We start from the raw sequence: 13512 nt of genomic DNA on the forward strand, positions 1-13512 counted from the left end.
TTTTATTGCTGGAATGACAAGATAGTATCATTCAATCAATTATTGATTTAATTTACAATTCCTTTTTACTACATTTCATAAAATTGGCAGTTTGAAAAAGTATCACCAGAACACATCTATAAAACTGAGAGTAATATACACTTTTTTTAGACCTGAAGACTTCCAAGGATGTGAAAATATGTAAGAAACAGAGATTTCGAATAGATTTTAGACTGAGAGAAACCATGCTGTAGGTAAGATAAAGTTTTACATGTGAAAAAATATAGACTTCTAAAAAAACAAATACAGAAAGGGCTGAAACCAGTAAGTTGTTTAGTATTTCATCAGGTTATAAATACAAGATGAGACCTGATGTCATCAAATGACACATTACTAAGCTATGGTATATTTTCTTTTCAATAATCTGTTACCAAAAGTAATGGAGAAACTTCTTTCAAAAACGTGGGTTAAAAAAAAAGAAAAAATGTGGGAGGGATACCTGGGAGGCTCAGTCGGTTAAGCGTCTGCCTTCGGCTCAGGTCATGATCCCAGGGTCCTAGGATCGAGTCCCACATCAGGCTCCCTGCTCAGCGGGAAGCCTGCTTCTCCCTCTCCCTCTGCCTGCCTCTCTCTCTCTCTGTCAAATAAGTAAGTAAAATCTTAAAAAAAAAAAAAAATGTGGGTAAACAACATGTGAATTTATACATGGGATTGTATCAGTAAAGGCTTAGCCAGGAGAAAGAAGCCATTCCAGTTATTTTAACAGAGATAATTTAATGCAAAAAAATTAGTAATATGTACAAAGTTGTTAACTAGGTACCGAAAGGCCTAACACGACGGAGGTAGTTAAGTGCAGAAAGCAGCTTTGGAAAGAGAGTTGAATTACTAAATCTTAGAAGCTCTGTGGAAGAGCAGTGTGGAGCAAAAATCCAGACCTCTAAAGACAGGAAATGCTGACTTCAGCTGGTATCAGTGAGGTGCATGATTTCGCTGGCTCTGCAAGTGCTGGAAAAACTGCAAAGTGAATTTGATCCTTCAGGAAGGAACTGGTGTGCTGAGCGAGGAAACACTGCTGGGTGCTGGTCACAGGCACGGGGAATAGCCAGCAAGCAACAGGGACTGACTGTAAGGAGCAGATCCTTCCTTCTCTTCCCGCTTAGTGATCTCCTTCTCGAGCCTGATTGGAGCCAAGTCAGCAAAGCAGAAATATGATTTTCAGTCTTGCTGAGCTGCAGCCTCACAAAGTGCAGCCTTCTGTCTCTCGGCTGAGACAATAGCCTCCACTGGGCATAGTCTACCTCGTCAGCAGCAGTGCATGCTCATACTTCTTCCATGTATTTGAATTTCCAGGCAACAATGACAAAAATCTTTTATGTTTCTGCCTAACAAGATGAAACTCTTATTTATAGACACAAAGACATTCTTGCACTCTCCCCAAAATGGAGAATATCAAAGTTCTAAGACTCTTACCCGTTTCTGGTAGACATTCACACTATCCATCTCTGAGCTGTGTTAATTATTCCAAAAATTCAGTCAAAATCCCATCTTGAATGAGCCCCATGAGACTGGATTAGAGTAAGAGATACAGATACCAGTATAAACTGATGTTAATTTTAAGAAATGTATATACTTATATAGATAGATAAGGAAATACTTATAGATATATGTGTATACAAGGATAGAAAGATATATGTTTCATGTGTATCTTTTATATATATGTATATGCAAAAATTCTGTATACATATAGAATATGAAACCTCAGTAACACTAAACTGACCTAGACATAAGATCTTGGGTTTCAAAATTCCATTTTTTAATAAAGGGAACCAGGGTCCCTTGGAGAAATGGTTGATTTGTTTGGAACTGGAGCAGAGAAAGCACAAGATGAGCCTGGAGCATCTTGAAGTGCCTCAAAATAAGAAAGAGCTAAAAAACAAATAAATAGAGAAGATGGGCCATATCGAAAAGGACACAGGAGCCAACCTGAAAGAGTTGGCTAAAACAATAATTTTAGTATTAGATTATAACGCCCCAAATAAAATAAATATCCATGAATCCAAAGAGACATAAATAAATTATTCAATAAAAAACTTAAAGAGGAGAAGGGATAGATCGGTCTTTCAGAAGAATTCTAAATAATATGCACAGAATCTCACCCCACCAGGAGGTACACTTAATTCCCTTCCCCTTGACTGTGGGCTGAATGTGGTGACTCACTTTCAAAGAACAGAGTGTAAAAAGAGGTGGAGGTGTGGGGAGTAACTCTACTGTGGAGAAACATGGCAGACACCACCAAATAATCAAGGTTAAATCATGAGTGGTATCATGTTGCTCTTATATGTCCAGTGCTATGATGTGATGAAAAAGCACATATCTTGGGGCACCTGGGTGGCTCAGTTGTTAAGCGTCTACCTTCAGCTCAGGTCATGATCCTAGGGTCCTGGGATCAAGCCCCATATCTGGCTTCTTGCTCAGCAGGGAGCCTGCTTCTCCCTCTCCCTCTACCTGCTAATCCACCTGCTTGTGCTCTCTCTCTCTCTTTCAAATAAATAAATAATTCTAAAAAAAAGAAAAAAAGAAAAAGCACATATCTTGTTTAGGGCTCCTCCCAGACAGTCAGACCTCAGTTTAATTGTGAGAAAACATCAGACAAATCCACTATGAGGAACATTACATGAAATTCCAGAAGAATATTCTTCAAAACTCAGCCAGGGAAGAGTAAGCTTCCTCTTAGCTGTTGGTTCAGTGACACAAGGGCTTCGTAATCTCAAGGAAGTAAACTCAACATCTAATTCCCATGAAACAATTCTTGTATTCCCTGATGAAAGCAATCCATCCTTGGGAACCAAGACCTCCAATTTGTCAAAACTCCAAGTTGTAGGCATGGAAGCAAAAGTTCAGAATAGAATACTAGATATATTTGTGAGAAGAGTCACCCCCACTTCCACCTCTTGGTTCCTTGACATAAAGGCTGACCCATTTTTCTAAGAGGCACGAGACTTCTATGACAGGTGACTTTAACTTAAGGACTCCCCAGTAGCATTGCCAAACCTTTCTTAGACTTTCCCTGCAGTCTGAAATGCTTCCACCCAAATGACTTTCCTTTCCTCTGTTCTGCACTCAGCCTGAGAAGTACATCATGGTCGACAGTTGTATGAGCATCTCCTGCCCTGGCTTCCCTCCCATTTTTTCCTCACAGATGTTTCCCCTTAACAACTTTCCTGCATGTCTAAGCATGTCTTAGTAACTGCTTCTCCTGGAATCTAGGCTGACATAAAAAGGAAGAGATTTGAATGATTAAAAACTTAGAAGCTTGGAGGGTGGAGTTGAAATTCAGACCTCTGTGGAGGAGACACAGCTCAGCTGATAATGACGTCTCTGCACCAAGAAGAGAACGCCCAAAATGCTTCTGAGTAACAGCAGAAGCCCGTAGAAATTGGTGTCTGTCTCAAAGGGTACACTGGGCCAGTTTCTGCGGGTATTTGAAGAACTGCAAAATGGATTTACTTGCTGCCACAGGCATGAACTCCTGCTGCCAGGGCAGAGAAGCATGCTAGGGTGACAGGCACCAAAAGAAGACATGGATAGTAGACCACAGGCAGGAAAGAGCAACGGTCGAGGCCCCCTCGCCGCCCCAGCCCTGCATCTCCCTCTTGCACTTCATACTGACACCATCTAAGCGAGAGCAGCTGGTGAAGCAGGAATATGGTTTGCAAGTCCTAGTCTCCAAAATTACAGTGGGGAATACAGAAGGGAGAACTCACAGCTGGGAAACACACACGCATGCACACCCGCATGTATACACATGCACACACGCATGCAGATGCATACTAACTGCTGTGTTAAAACTAACTGGAATAATTCGAATATATGGTGGATGTTGGAGTCAGTGCTGTGTTCAGCGTTATACAATAATGAAAATGGTAGTTTTATTTTCCCATTCCTGCTTATCTATATTCCTGTTTAAGCTATAAATATGGTATATTATATTATTTGGTGCTAGAAATTTCCTGCCTCCTTAGGCATCATGTAGTCAAACCGCTTCTCTTTATAGAATGTGTGTGCTTTTTTTTTTTTTTTTAAAGAAATAGCAGTTGTTTTCCTGGGAAGGGTTTCTTGAATTCAATGGCAATTCTAGAGAATAGTAGGATACAATGTAGTACATTTTGCTTTTCCTAACAGGTTGATATTTTAAGATAATATAAAATACAAGGCTCAAGAAAAATTATGTGATTAATAAATGCATGCTAGAAAGCTTATAGACATACTATGTTACTTATTACTCAATAATAATCCAAAATTACTAATATTGCTTGATTTTTATTTTGTTCCACACACTGTGAAACTACTATTAATCAGTAAAATAAATCATTCTTTTTTTTTTTAAGGTTTTATGTATTTATTTGAGAGAGAGAGAGAGAGTGACAGAGCAGAGAGCAGGGTGAGGGGCAGAAGTAGAAGCAGACAGCCCGCTGAGCAAGGAGCCTGAAGTGGGGCTGGATCCCAGGTCTCTGGGATCATGGCCTGAGCTGAAGGCAGATGCTTAAATGACTGAGCCACCCAGGTGCCCCGATAAATCATTCTTTTGTCTAATGTTGATCAATCACATTTTATTTCTTGCTATGTATGCCACTGTACTAGAGCAGGTAATATGGCAGGCAGAGGCTTTGCCATTTTGGGGTGTATAATTTACCAGGAAAGAAATTCATGAAACCACTACGTGCTCTAAGAGTTAATTTCAATATTTTAATGAAGGAAAGATGCTGTAAGCAGAAAAACTAATAGGACTAGACCCAAGCTGGAGTTTGTGAGGATATTCTTTGAGGAAATGAGATTTAATTTGAGTCCTGAAGGGGCAGTAGACTTGTATAGGAAAAGGAAAGGAGAAGAGGGATCGAGCTTGCCAAAGAAAGGGAGCATTGTAAGTACAAGCATCCTGGCAAGAACCAGCAGGTAACTTATTGTGGGGGAAGCACTTCACCCACATTATCTTACTCCCAAACCACTCTGTGGAGCATGCCAGCCCTTTTATATTAATTATCTCTAATTTTAAGGGATTTATAAAGGACAAAAGTGAAGCCTAGGGATTTTCACAAGACCACAAAGCCAGCAAATTGTGGCTAGATTTGCATTCAGGAGTATAAAGCCCACATTCTTAACTATTAATGTGCTTCTCCCTGTGTTATAATACTTTTTGAGGGTGGCCTAATGAGCAGAGACACAGAATTAATTCCTTTTCCAGCCACATCAACAGTCGATAGTACTTGAACTTCATTCTTGAGATTACTGTGTAGTAGTTTTATCACGAACTATTCATAAAACTTTAATTTGCTCCTGACTCAATGAAGATTTAATGAAGAATCCAGTGGTGAGGAAAAAGCAACGTACTACAAATCACTATTAAAATCTTTTAGTTGCAAAAATCTAAAATTTACAGATGATGATTTTTTTCTTCAAAAAGATTCTTTGGTTTTTAGTAAAAAGTACCTTTATTCCGTATCATCATTTAATAATTTTCTCTGACACTTAAGGCAGAGAGAAAGAAGCCCAACAAAATACCTAAACTTTTAACAAGTATCCAAGTTGGAAATCCAGAGATTATTTTTATAGTTCATTAATTAGGCCTTTGATTCTTGGCAAAGTCACGCACACATACACACACACGAAAGCTGTTTTTCTATCTATAGTAACAATGAGGTTTTGTTTTCCCCATCTGGAAAATTGAGATAATAATCCCAACTTTATGGGCTATTGAGAGGATTAGGGAATATATGTGTGCATAGCAATGTTCTCCAAGCCAAATCCAAAGCATGAGTAGGAGTAGGACAGATGAAAGGCCAATGGAACTTCACACGTGAAGCTCAGATGTGAGAAAGATCATTATGCTCTTAAAAAATAAGTTGATGAACCAACTCTGATTATGTTTTAAGCGGAGTAGGTGCTCTTCGTTCAGTGACTTGTAGCGATTTAGTCTTTTCTCTTTCTAGTTTGCTGGAGATAAATTATTTCATGTAGTTCCTAATACTGTATGATTTACAGCCTAATTAAAACTTCATTCCCACCCCTTAGGAGTATCCGCCTACTCAAGAAATACTACTCCTTGTACAAGTTTCTGACTCCTTCCCCATAAAGATATTTCACAAGGCAGCCTCCTCGAAGGGAAAATGTGGGGAATTTTCAGACAAGGGGATACAGGCTTAACCCTCAGTCTCAATATTTTTAAACTGGATGATAGTCAGCAAGTAATTAGAGTTTTTATTTATTTTTATTATTTTATTTTATTTTTATTTTTTAGATTATTTTTAAATTTATTTAATTGACAGAGAGAGACACAGCAAGAGAGGGAACACAAGCAGGGGGAGTGGGAGAGGGAGAAGCAGGCTTCCCGTTGAGCAGGGAGCCGGATGCGGGGCTCGACCCCAGGACCCTGGGACCATGACCTGAGCCAAAGGCAGATGCCTAACGACTGAGCCACCCAGGCGCCTTATTTTTTTTTTTAATCAAGGTAAGGGAAATAATAATACTTACCTTACAGAGATTGGCTATGTTTCTTTAGATAATATGTAAGTTAATTGTCAAGTAGCAAACTCTCAGTTAACTCTCCTAACGTTCTTATAAAGGAAATGCAAAACTATTCTTCTGTAGCCGTTTTAGTATTGCAAAATGTCTGGACTACAATGTTCTTGATTTTGTGTTTATGATTTATATGATCATGATTTGTTTTGTATGGTTTCCTGGCAGCACAGCTAGGCCAAAACCGCATAATAGCCACAATGGTATAATTTATTGTGCAGAACACATCAAACGCATGTTCAGAATACTGAGATGAGAAAAATGATCCCCTTTGTATACTATGAAGCTTAGGCATATTAGGATGAAAAAGATGGACACATTTTAAAATGCTGAATTAAACTGAACAAAGTGATGGCAAGATCTCTGTATCACAGTCAAAAGAAAGAGTTACAGCTTATATATAGTCTGTAAATACAATAGTGACATGACGTAGCAAAAAACATCAGATAATTTTAGATGATGAATTGACTTTGTCCTTATTACACACTAGCTGGAAAAGCAAATAATCTTTTAACAGAAAGGAAGGAAAGAATTGCTGCCAATGAAATTTGGCACTGCAGTTGTGAAGGCCAGGGCGGAATAGATGTAGCAGGATATATATAAATAAATTTTTAAAAACTGAAAAGCATCTAGAAAGCCTTTTACATAGGAACAGGTCATTGTGTGCTATAGATCCACATATTTTAGTAATCTACCCTTTACCTTATCATGAAATATAAAAAGTACAAGCTGAGATGTGCAACTATCTTATTAAAATAAATCCCAAGTGTGCTCGCTTCGGCAGCACATATACTAAAATAAATCCCAAGTGAATCAGGAAAACTTCCTAATCTCACTTTCTTCCAGTAAATGGCATGATAGTTCTGACATCTTAAACTGAATCCTTCTAGGGCACTTTGTCATTACCACATCTTCTTATTAAATAGAAAGTTTTCATTTGAAGTTGCAAGCAATATACAAAATCATTTCCCCCTATATTTTGGATATTTTTTTTATAATTTAGGAGAGGAAAACAATAATAATAATATTAAAAATGATGGCTAGTACTTATTGCACCTCTAAGAGAGTCCAGACATGATGTTAGACATTTTTAACATACCTTGGCCCATTTGGGTGTTCAAAAGCATCACCCAAATCCTGCAAATTAGTAGTAGTATCTGAAAATTTGAAATGGGAAAATGTAGGCCCTGAGATTTGCCTTTGTTTGTAGAGCCTGAGAGTTACAGAAATATGCAACAAATATAGGTCTCTGATAATTAGGCTGGCACTTGTGAGGAACCTGAAGGAAAGCTGTTGGCATATTTTAAAATTTTCTACTTTAATTATTTAAGTTGAAGCTTGTAAAGAGTCAAGATAAACCTTCCTTACTCATTGTTCTATTTGCAAATGTAGGCTACTCATGTCCCTAAAAAAGAAAAAAAAAATGAAGAACAAAAAAACTTTAAAAAAATTTACATAGGGATTTTTAAGTAGTAAATTTAGAGATTTAGCAAACATTAAGTAATATTTTCTTATCTTTAGCACCCATTGTGCTCCTTTTAGGTAGGAATATAGTCAACTTTTTCAAGAACTCTAATACCATTCAACAACAGCAATATCAAGAATAGGATTCCAAGTAAATATGTGTAAAGTGGGTGTTTTACCTCCTAATCTGAGATGTTCAGTTCTGTTTTCCACTTAAATTCTTAGGGAAGAAAAATGGAATAGCATAACATAAACTATGGTGCAATTGTAAGGAATATGTTTGTGCATCTAATGAAGAGAAGTGACAAAATATAATTAATGATCTTGTTTAAAAAACCATTGACTTTTTTTTACATTTTATTTTATTTATTTTATATTTTAAGATTTATTTATTTATTGAGAGAGAGAAAGAGAAAGAGAGGGGGGCAGAGGGAGAGAATCTAGAGCCAACTCCCCGCTGAGCACGGAGCCCGTCCCAGGGTTCTGTCCCTCCACGCTGAGATCATGACATGAGCCAAAACCAGGAGTCGGTTGCTTAACAGACTGAGACTCCCAGGCGCCCCAAGAAACGACATTTTAATGATGGTGCTGGTCCTCAGTTAGTGGTTGGAAGGACCAGGGGGGACTAGGGGTCTGTTTTTTTAAATTTTTAAAAAAAATTAAATTCAATTAATTAACATATAGTATATTATTAGTTTCAGAGGTATTTTTTTTATCACAAGAGGACTAATTTCTTGAGATTAGGGGAAAACATCATGCAACATTTCTATTAAAAGCTAACAAAACTAAGCATTATTTTCTTAATGGTAAACTATCTCTAACATTGCACAAAAGTCTCCTGTATTTTCAGGTAAAAAAATTCATTGAAGCATTAGCCTGTATAAAGAAAGTGCACACATATTAAATATAAAGCTCAAAGCATCTGTACATATAATTGCCTCCTTGGGACCTCCATTCTGATCAAAAAATACTAGCACTTTAGAAACCTATTTGTTCCCTTTCAGTCATTACGGCCCAAACCCACTACTATTCTTATTTCTCAAACTGTAGATTGGTTTTGTCTTTATGTGTATGGAAGCCAGCTGTCTTTTTGTCCGACTCCATCTGGCTTATTTAATTCAGCACTGTGTCTGTGAGATTCATGCATGATACTGTGTGTTCGTTCATTTTTATTCCTGTGTAGTATTTCATTGTATAATCATGAGACCCTTTATTTATCCAGTCTGAGAAGTATTTATCTTCCAGATTTGGCTATTCTCTATAGTATGTTACAAATATTATTGTGCCTCTGTTCCGATGCACACATACATGCAATTCTGTTGGGTTGTTCCCAGGAGTGAAATAGGTGGGTTACAGGATGTGTGCATGTTAAGCAAGTGGCAATTGACATTGTCAAACAATTTTCCTAAGTGATTTTATCAATTTATACTCCAGCATTGTAGATGAGAGCAGTTGCTCCACATTCTCTCCTACACTTGGTGTCATTAGTCTTTTCAATTACAGCTCTTCTGGTGCAAGTGTAGAGTATCTCATTATGGTCTTAATTTGCTTTTCCTTGATGACTAACAAGGTTGAGCTACTTTTCATTGAAAAAATCCCTACACAGTAATTTTCAAGTCTTTTGCCTTCCTACCATTTTATTTGTTGTCTTTTTCTCTTCCAGTTGTAGGAAATACTCTATATTTTAGAAACCTATTATTTGTTAGTATATGTATTGCATACACTGCACATATGTGTGGTTTCACTTTTACTCTTAAGAGTGACTTTTATGAAAAGTTCTTAATTTCAATATAGGCTGTTTAATCAATATTTTCCTTTATATTTAGTTATTATATCCTGCTAAAGAAATATTTTTTACCCCAAGTATCTGTGCTCCTGTGTCATTTTCTAAAACCTGGATCTTGGGGCACCTGTGTGGCTCAGTGGTTGAGCGTCTGCCTTTGGCTCAGGTCATGATCCCAGGGTCAGGCTCCCTGCTCAGCCGGAAGCCTGCTTCTCTCTCTCCCTCTGCCTCTCCCCCAGCTCATGCTCTCTCTCTCTCAAATAAATAAATAAAATCTTTAAAAAAAATAAAGCTTTTATCTTTTTAACCTTTCAGATCTGGATATAAAATTCATCTAGATTTGAGTTTTGTATATGATATGACGTAGGAATCAAGATTTTTTTTTTTTTCTCTCTGGATACTTAATTCACTCTGGTAACCAATAATCTATAGTCTCTATCACTGGAGATTAATTTTACATGCTCAAGAATTTTATTTAAAACAAAGCATTCAAGATATACTTTTTTTTCCCCCTGGCTTCCTTCACGCAGCATGCTTTTGAAATTCATTCATGTTATTGTGTGACCAAGAGATCATTCATTTTTGTTACTGCTAGGTAAAGTTTCATTGTATTAATACAATACAATTTGTTTAGTTATTCATCTGTTAATAAATATTTAGGTTGCATCCTAAATTATGAATAAAGCTGACATGACCATTTATGTATAGCCTTTTTGTGGACATAGGTTTTTATTTCTCTTGGGTCCATACTTAGGAGTGGATTTGTTGGATCCCACGGGCAATGTATGTTTAACTTAATAAGAAAGTGTAACAGGGGCGCCTGGGTGGCTCAGTCGTTAAGCATCTGCCTTCGGCTCAGGTCATGATCCCAGAGTCCTGGGATCGAGTCCCACATCGGGCTCCCTGCTCTGCGGGAAGCCTGCTTCTCCCTCTCCCACTCTCCCTGCTTGTGTTCCTGCTCTCGCTATGTCTCTCTCTGTCAAATAAATAAATAAAATCTTTAAAAAAAAAAAAAAGAAAGTGTAACAGTATTCCAAAGTAACTGTACTATTTTATATTCCTACTAGCAATGTATTAGAGTCTAATTTGCTCCACATATTCAACAGCACTTGGTATTCTCCAAGCCCAATTTATCATATTGTTATTCATTTATGGTTAGTTATTTTGTGTCATGGCTGTGGAATTTTTGCCTACCCTGAGGTCAAGAATATTGTGTCCTAGAATTTTGTAGTTTTTGCTTTTGTCTTTACATTTATGATCCATTTTGAGCGTAATACTGGGTATGGTATCAGGTGAGGATTGATATTGAATTCTAACTTTTCCCTTGCCACCTTTGGTGAAAATGACCATATATATGGACCTATTTATGGACCTTGATTCTGTTCCTTATTCCAGTAGAATATTTTCTGACTACTGATTGATATATGATAAATCTTGATATCAGGTAGTCTAAATTCTCCAACTTTGTTCTTTTTCTACAACTGATTTTGCTACTCTACGAATTTCCATATAAATTTTAGAATCAACTTATTAATTGCTACACAAAACTAGATGAAGTAGTAGTTGGAATTGCACTGAAATATACAGGACACATTGAGAAGAATACATATATTAACATTATTGCATTATCCAATCTGTGAAAGTATTTTTTCTCCATTTATTTAGGTATTTTGTCTCTGTTCTTCAGTTCAAAACCTAAGAAAAAGTGTCTGATTCAACTCAAAGTTTTGAGTTAAAACACACATCTTTTTTTTCTAGTCATCACAGGGCAGGGTCCTAAAGTTGGCTTCATACTCATCCAGGCCTGAGGGTAGAAATATATTTTATCAGAGGAGTGTTTTTAGGACATCATATTATCATGATAATCTTATATACATACTTTGCATAGCACATAGGAGAATGGAGTTTGTTAGTATAAAAAAGAATCCTTCATTATCAAATGTATGCTTATTTAAAGGAACATTTACGTACTTGACACATGGCAAGCCGATTCCCAGGAAGCCATATATGGCAAACTCAGTCACTGCAAAAGAGGTTCCTGCTTAAGAAAGAACACATATACATACCACATACAGATCATAATACCCAAAAAAGGCAAATCTCTAAATTGGATAGAACAAAACCAGCAAAACTTATACCTATGCTCTTAAATCAAAGCTAGAAAAACTTCATCACCAGGAGTTCATTTGGGAAACATTGCTCTATATTTTATTTGGTATATAAACTTTGGGATCAGTTAAGTACCAGTTAATTACTGAAATTTAAAAACCAGAGAGTTAAAATGGCAAAAATCTCACTTCATTCCTTAGTGTATGCTGTCTCTTCTAAATTTGTTTAGAACTTGAATACTTAAATCATAACTGAACACAAAGAAAATAAACTGTCCTCATACATGTTTTTCACAAAGAAATACACTTATTCCTAGTCATTACTAAGTAAAATATGAGGGATATCTTAACATAATCTATTCTCTTTCCTCCTCTAGTAACTTAGAACAGAGCATATCGATGTATGCTCTATATTGGAGTTTGGAGATTTCTATTTGGGGACCCATTTCCCTTAATGGTTCAGTGTTGTCAATAAAAATGTATAGGTGAAAATAAGAAAAAGATATATCAAATGAAAGGAAAAAGATCCTCCCCAAAGACATATTGGGAACCAAGGCAAATTAGGAAAAGTACTGAGATTGCAGTTGGCAATTTTAATGGACCCAAAGTTCTTCCCTGACCTAACACATTAACATTATATAAACTCTCTTGTAGTACTGCTCAAGAATTGGAGTGACTGGAATTTCTTTAAAAAATTCTGGATTTGCCTACCTGTACCACAGTGGCCTATTTCCATTGGAGAAGAGCGGTTTTCCATTTGGACAAGAAGAGTGGTGATGCTTTATAACTTTTATAATTAATTGTTGCATTTACCCCTGGTAATTTGACTTTGAAAGCATATGAATTTGCCTTCATTGAACAGTATTAAAATATCATAATTTTAGTCCATTTTGGAAAGATGAACACTGAGACATTTAGAAGAGATTGTTAAAGTACATATTTGGTGCAAAGAAAAGGGAAGAGGAGGATATGCTGAAAGAACTGTTTCTTCGCATTCAGTTTAAGGATTCAGATTTAGACTTTTATATTTTCTCTAACTGAACTTATACCTTAAATCAGAAAAGAGGAATTTTTTGTGGTAAAATATTAGTTTTAATGAGAATTTACATACTTTAAAATCTTATTTTAGAATTTTAAAAGAATGTACTACATATGTTTTTAAAAAAGTCTTGAATTTCTCTTGATACATTACTAAACTTGCCTAGACCCCCGGAGGTTGAATTAAATTGGTTGAGTTTCTTATGCAATGAATTTCATGGATTGTAATTTTGTAATCTTTCATAATGCATCACTGCAGTAACAGATCCAGTTCTGGTTTTGCTATAAGCATGTTAGTAAGAACGTGAGAGGCAGGGCACCTGGGTGGCTCAGTTGGTTAAGTGACTGCCTTGGGCTCAGGTCATGATTCCAGGGTCCTGGGATCGAGTCCCACATCGGGCTCCCCCTGCTCTGCGGGGAGCCTGCTTCTCCCTCTGCCTCTGCCTGCCACTCCCCCTGCTTGTGCTCTCTCTCTGTCAAATAAATAAATAAAATCTTTAAAAAAAAAAAAAAAAAAAGAACATGAGAGGCAGTGTAACAAAGACACCATGTAGTGAGTATTCAGAA

This window comes from Mirounga angustirostris, unplaced genomic scaffold (assembly GCF_029215605.1).
Source record: "Mirounga angustirostris isolate CCGP_5_RB_7025 unplaced genomic scaffold, mMirAng1.0.hap1 SCAF_2, whole genome shotgun sequence".
Lineage (NCBI taxonomy): Eukaryota > Metazoa > Chordata > Mammalia > Carnivora > Phocidae > Mirounga > Mirounga angustirostris.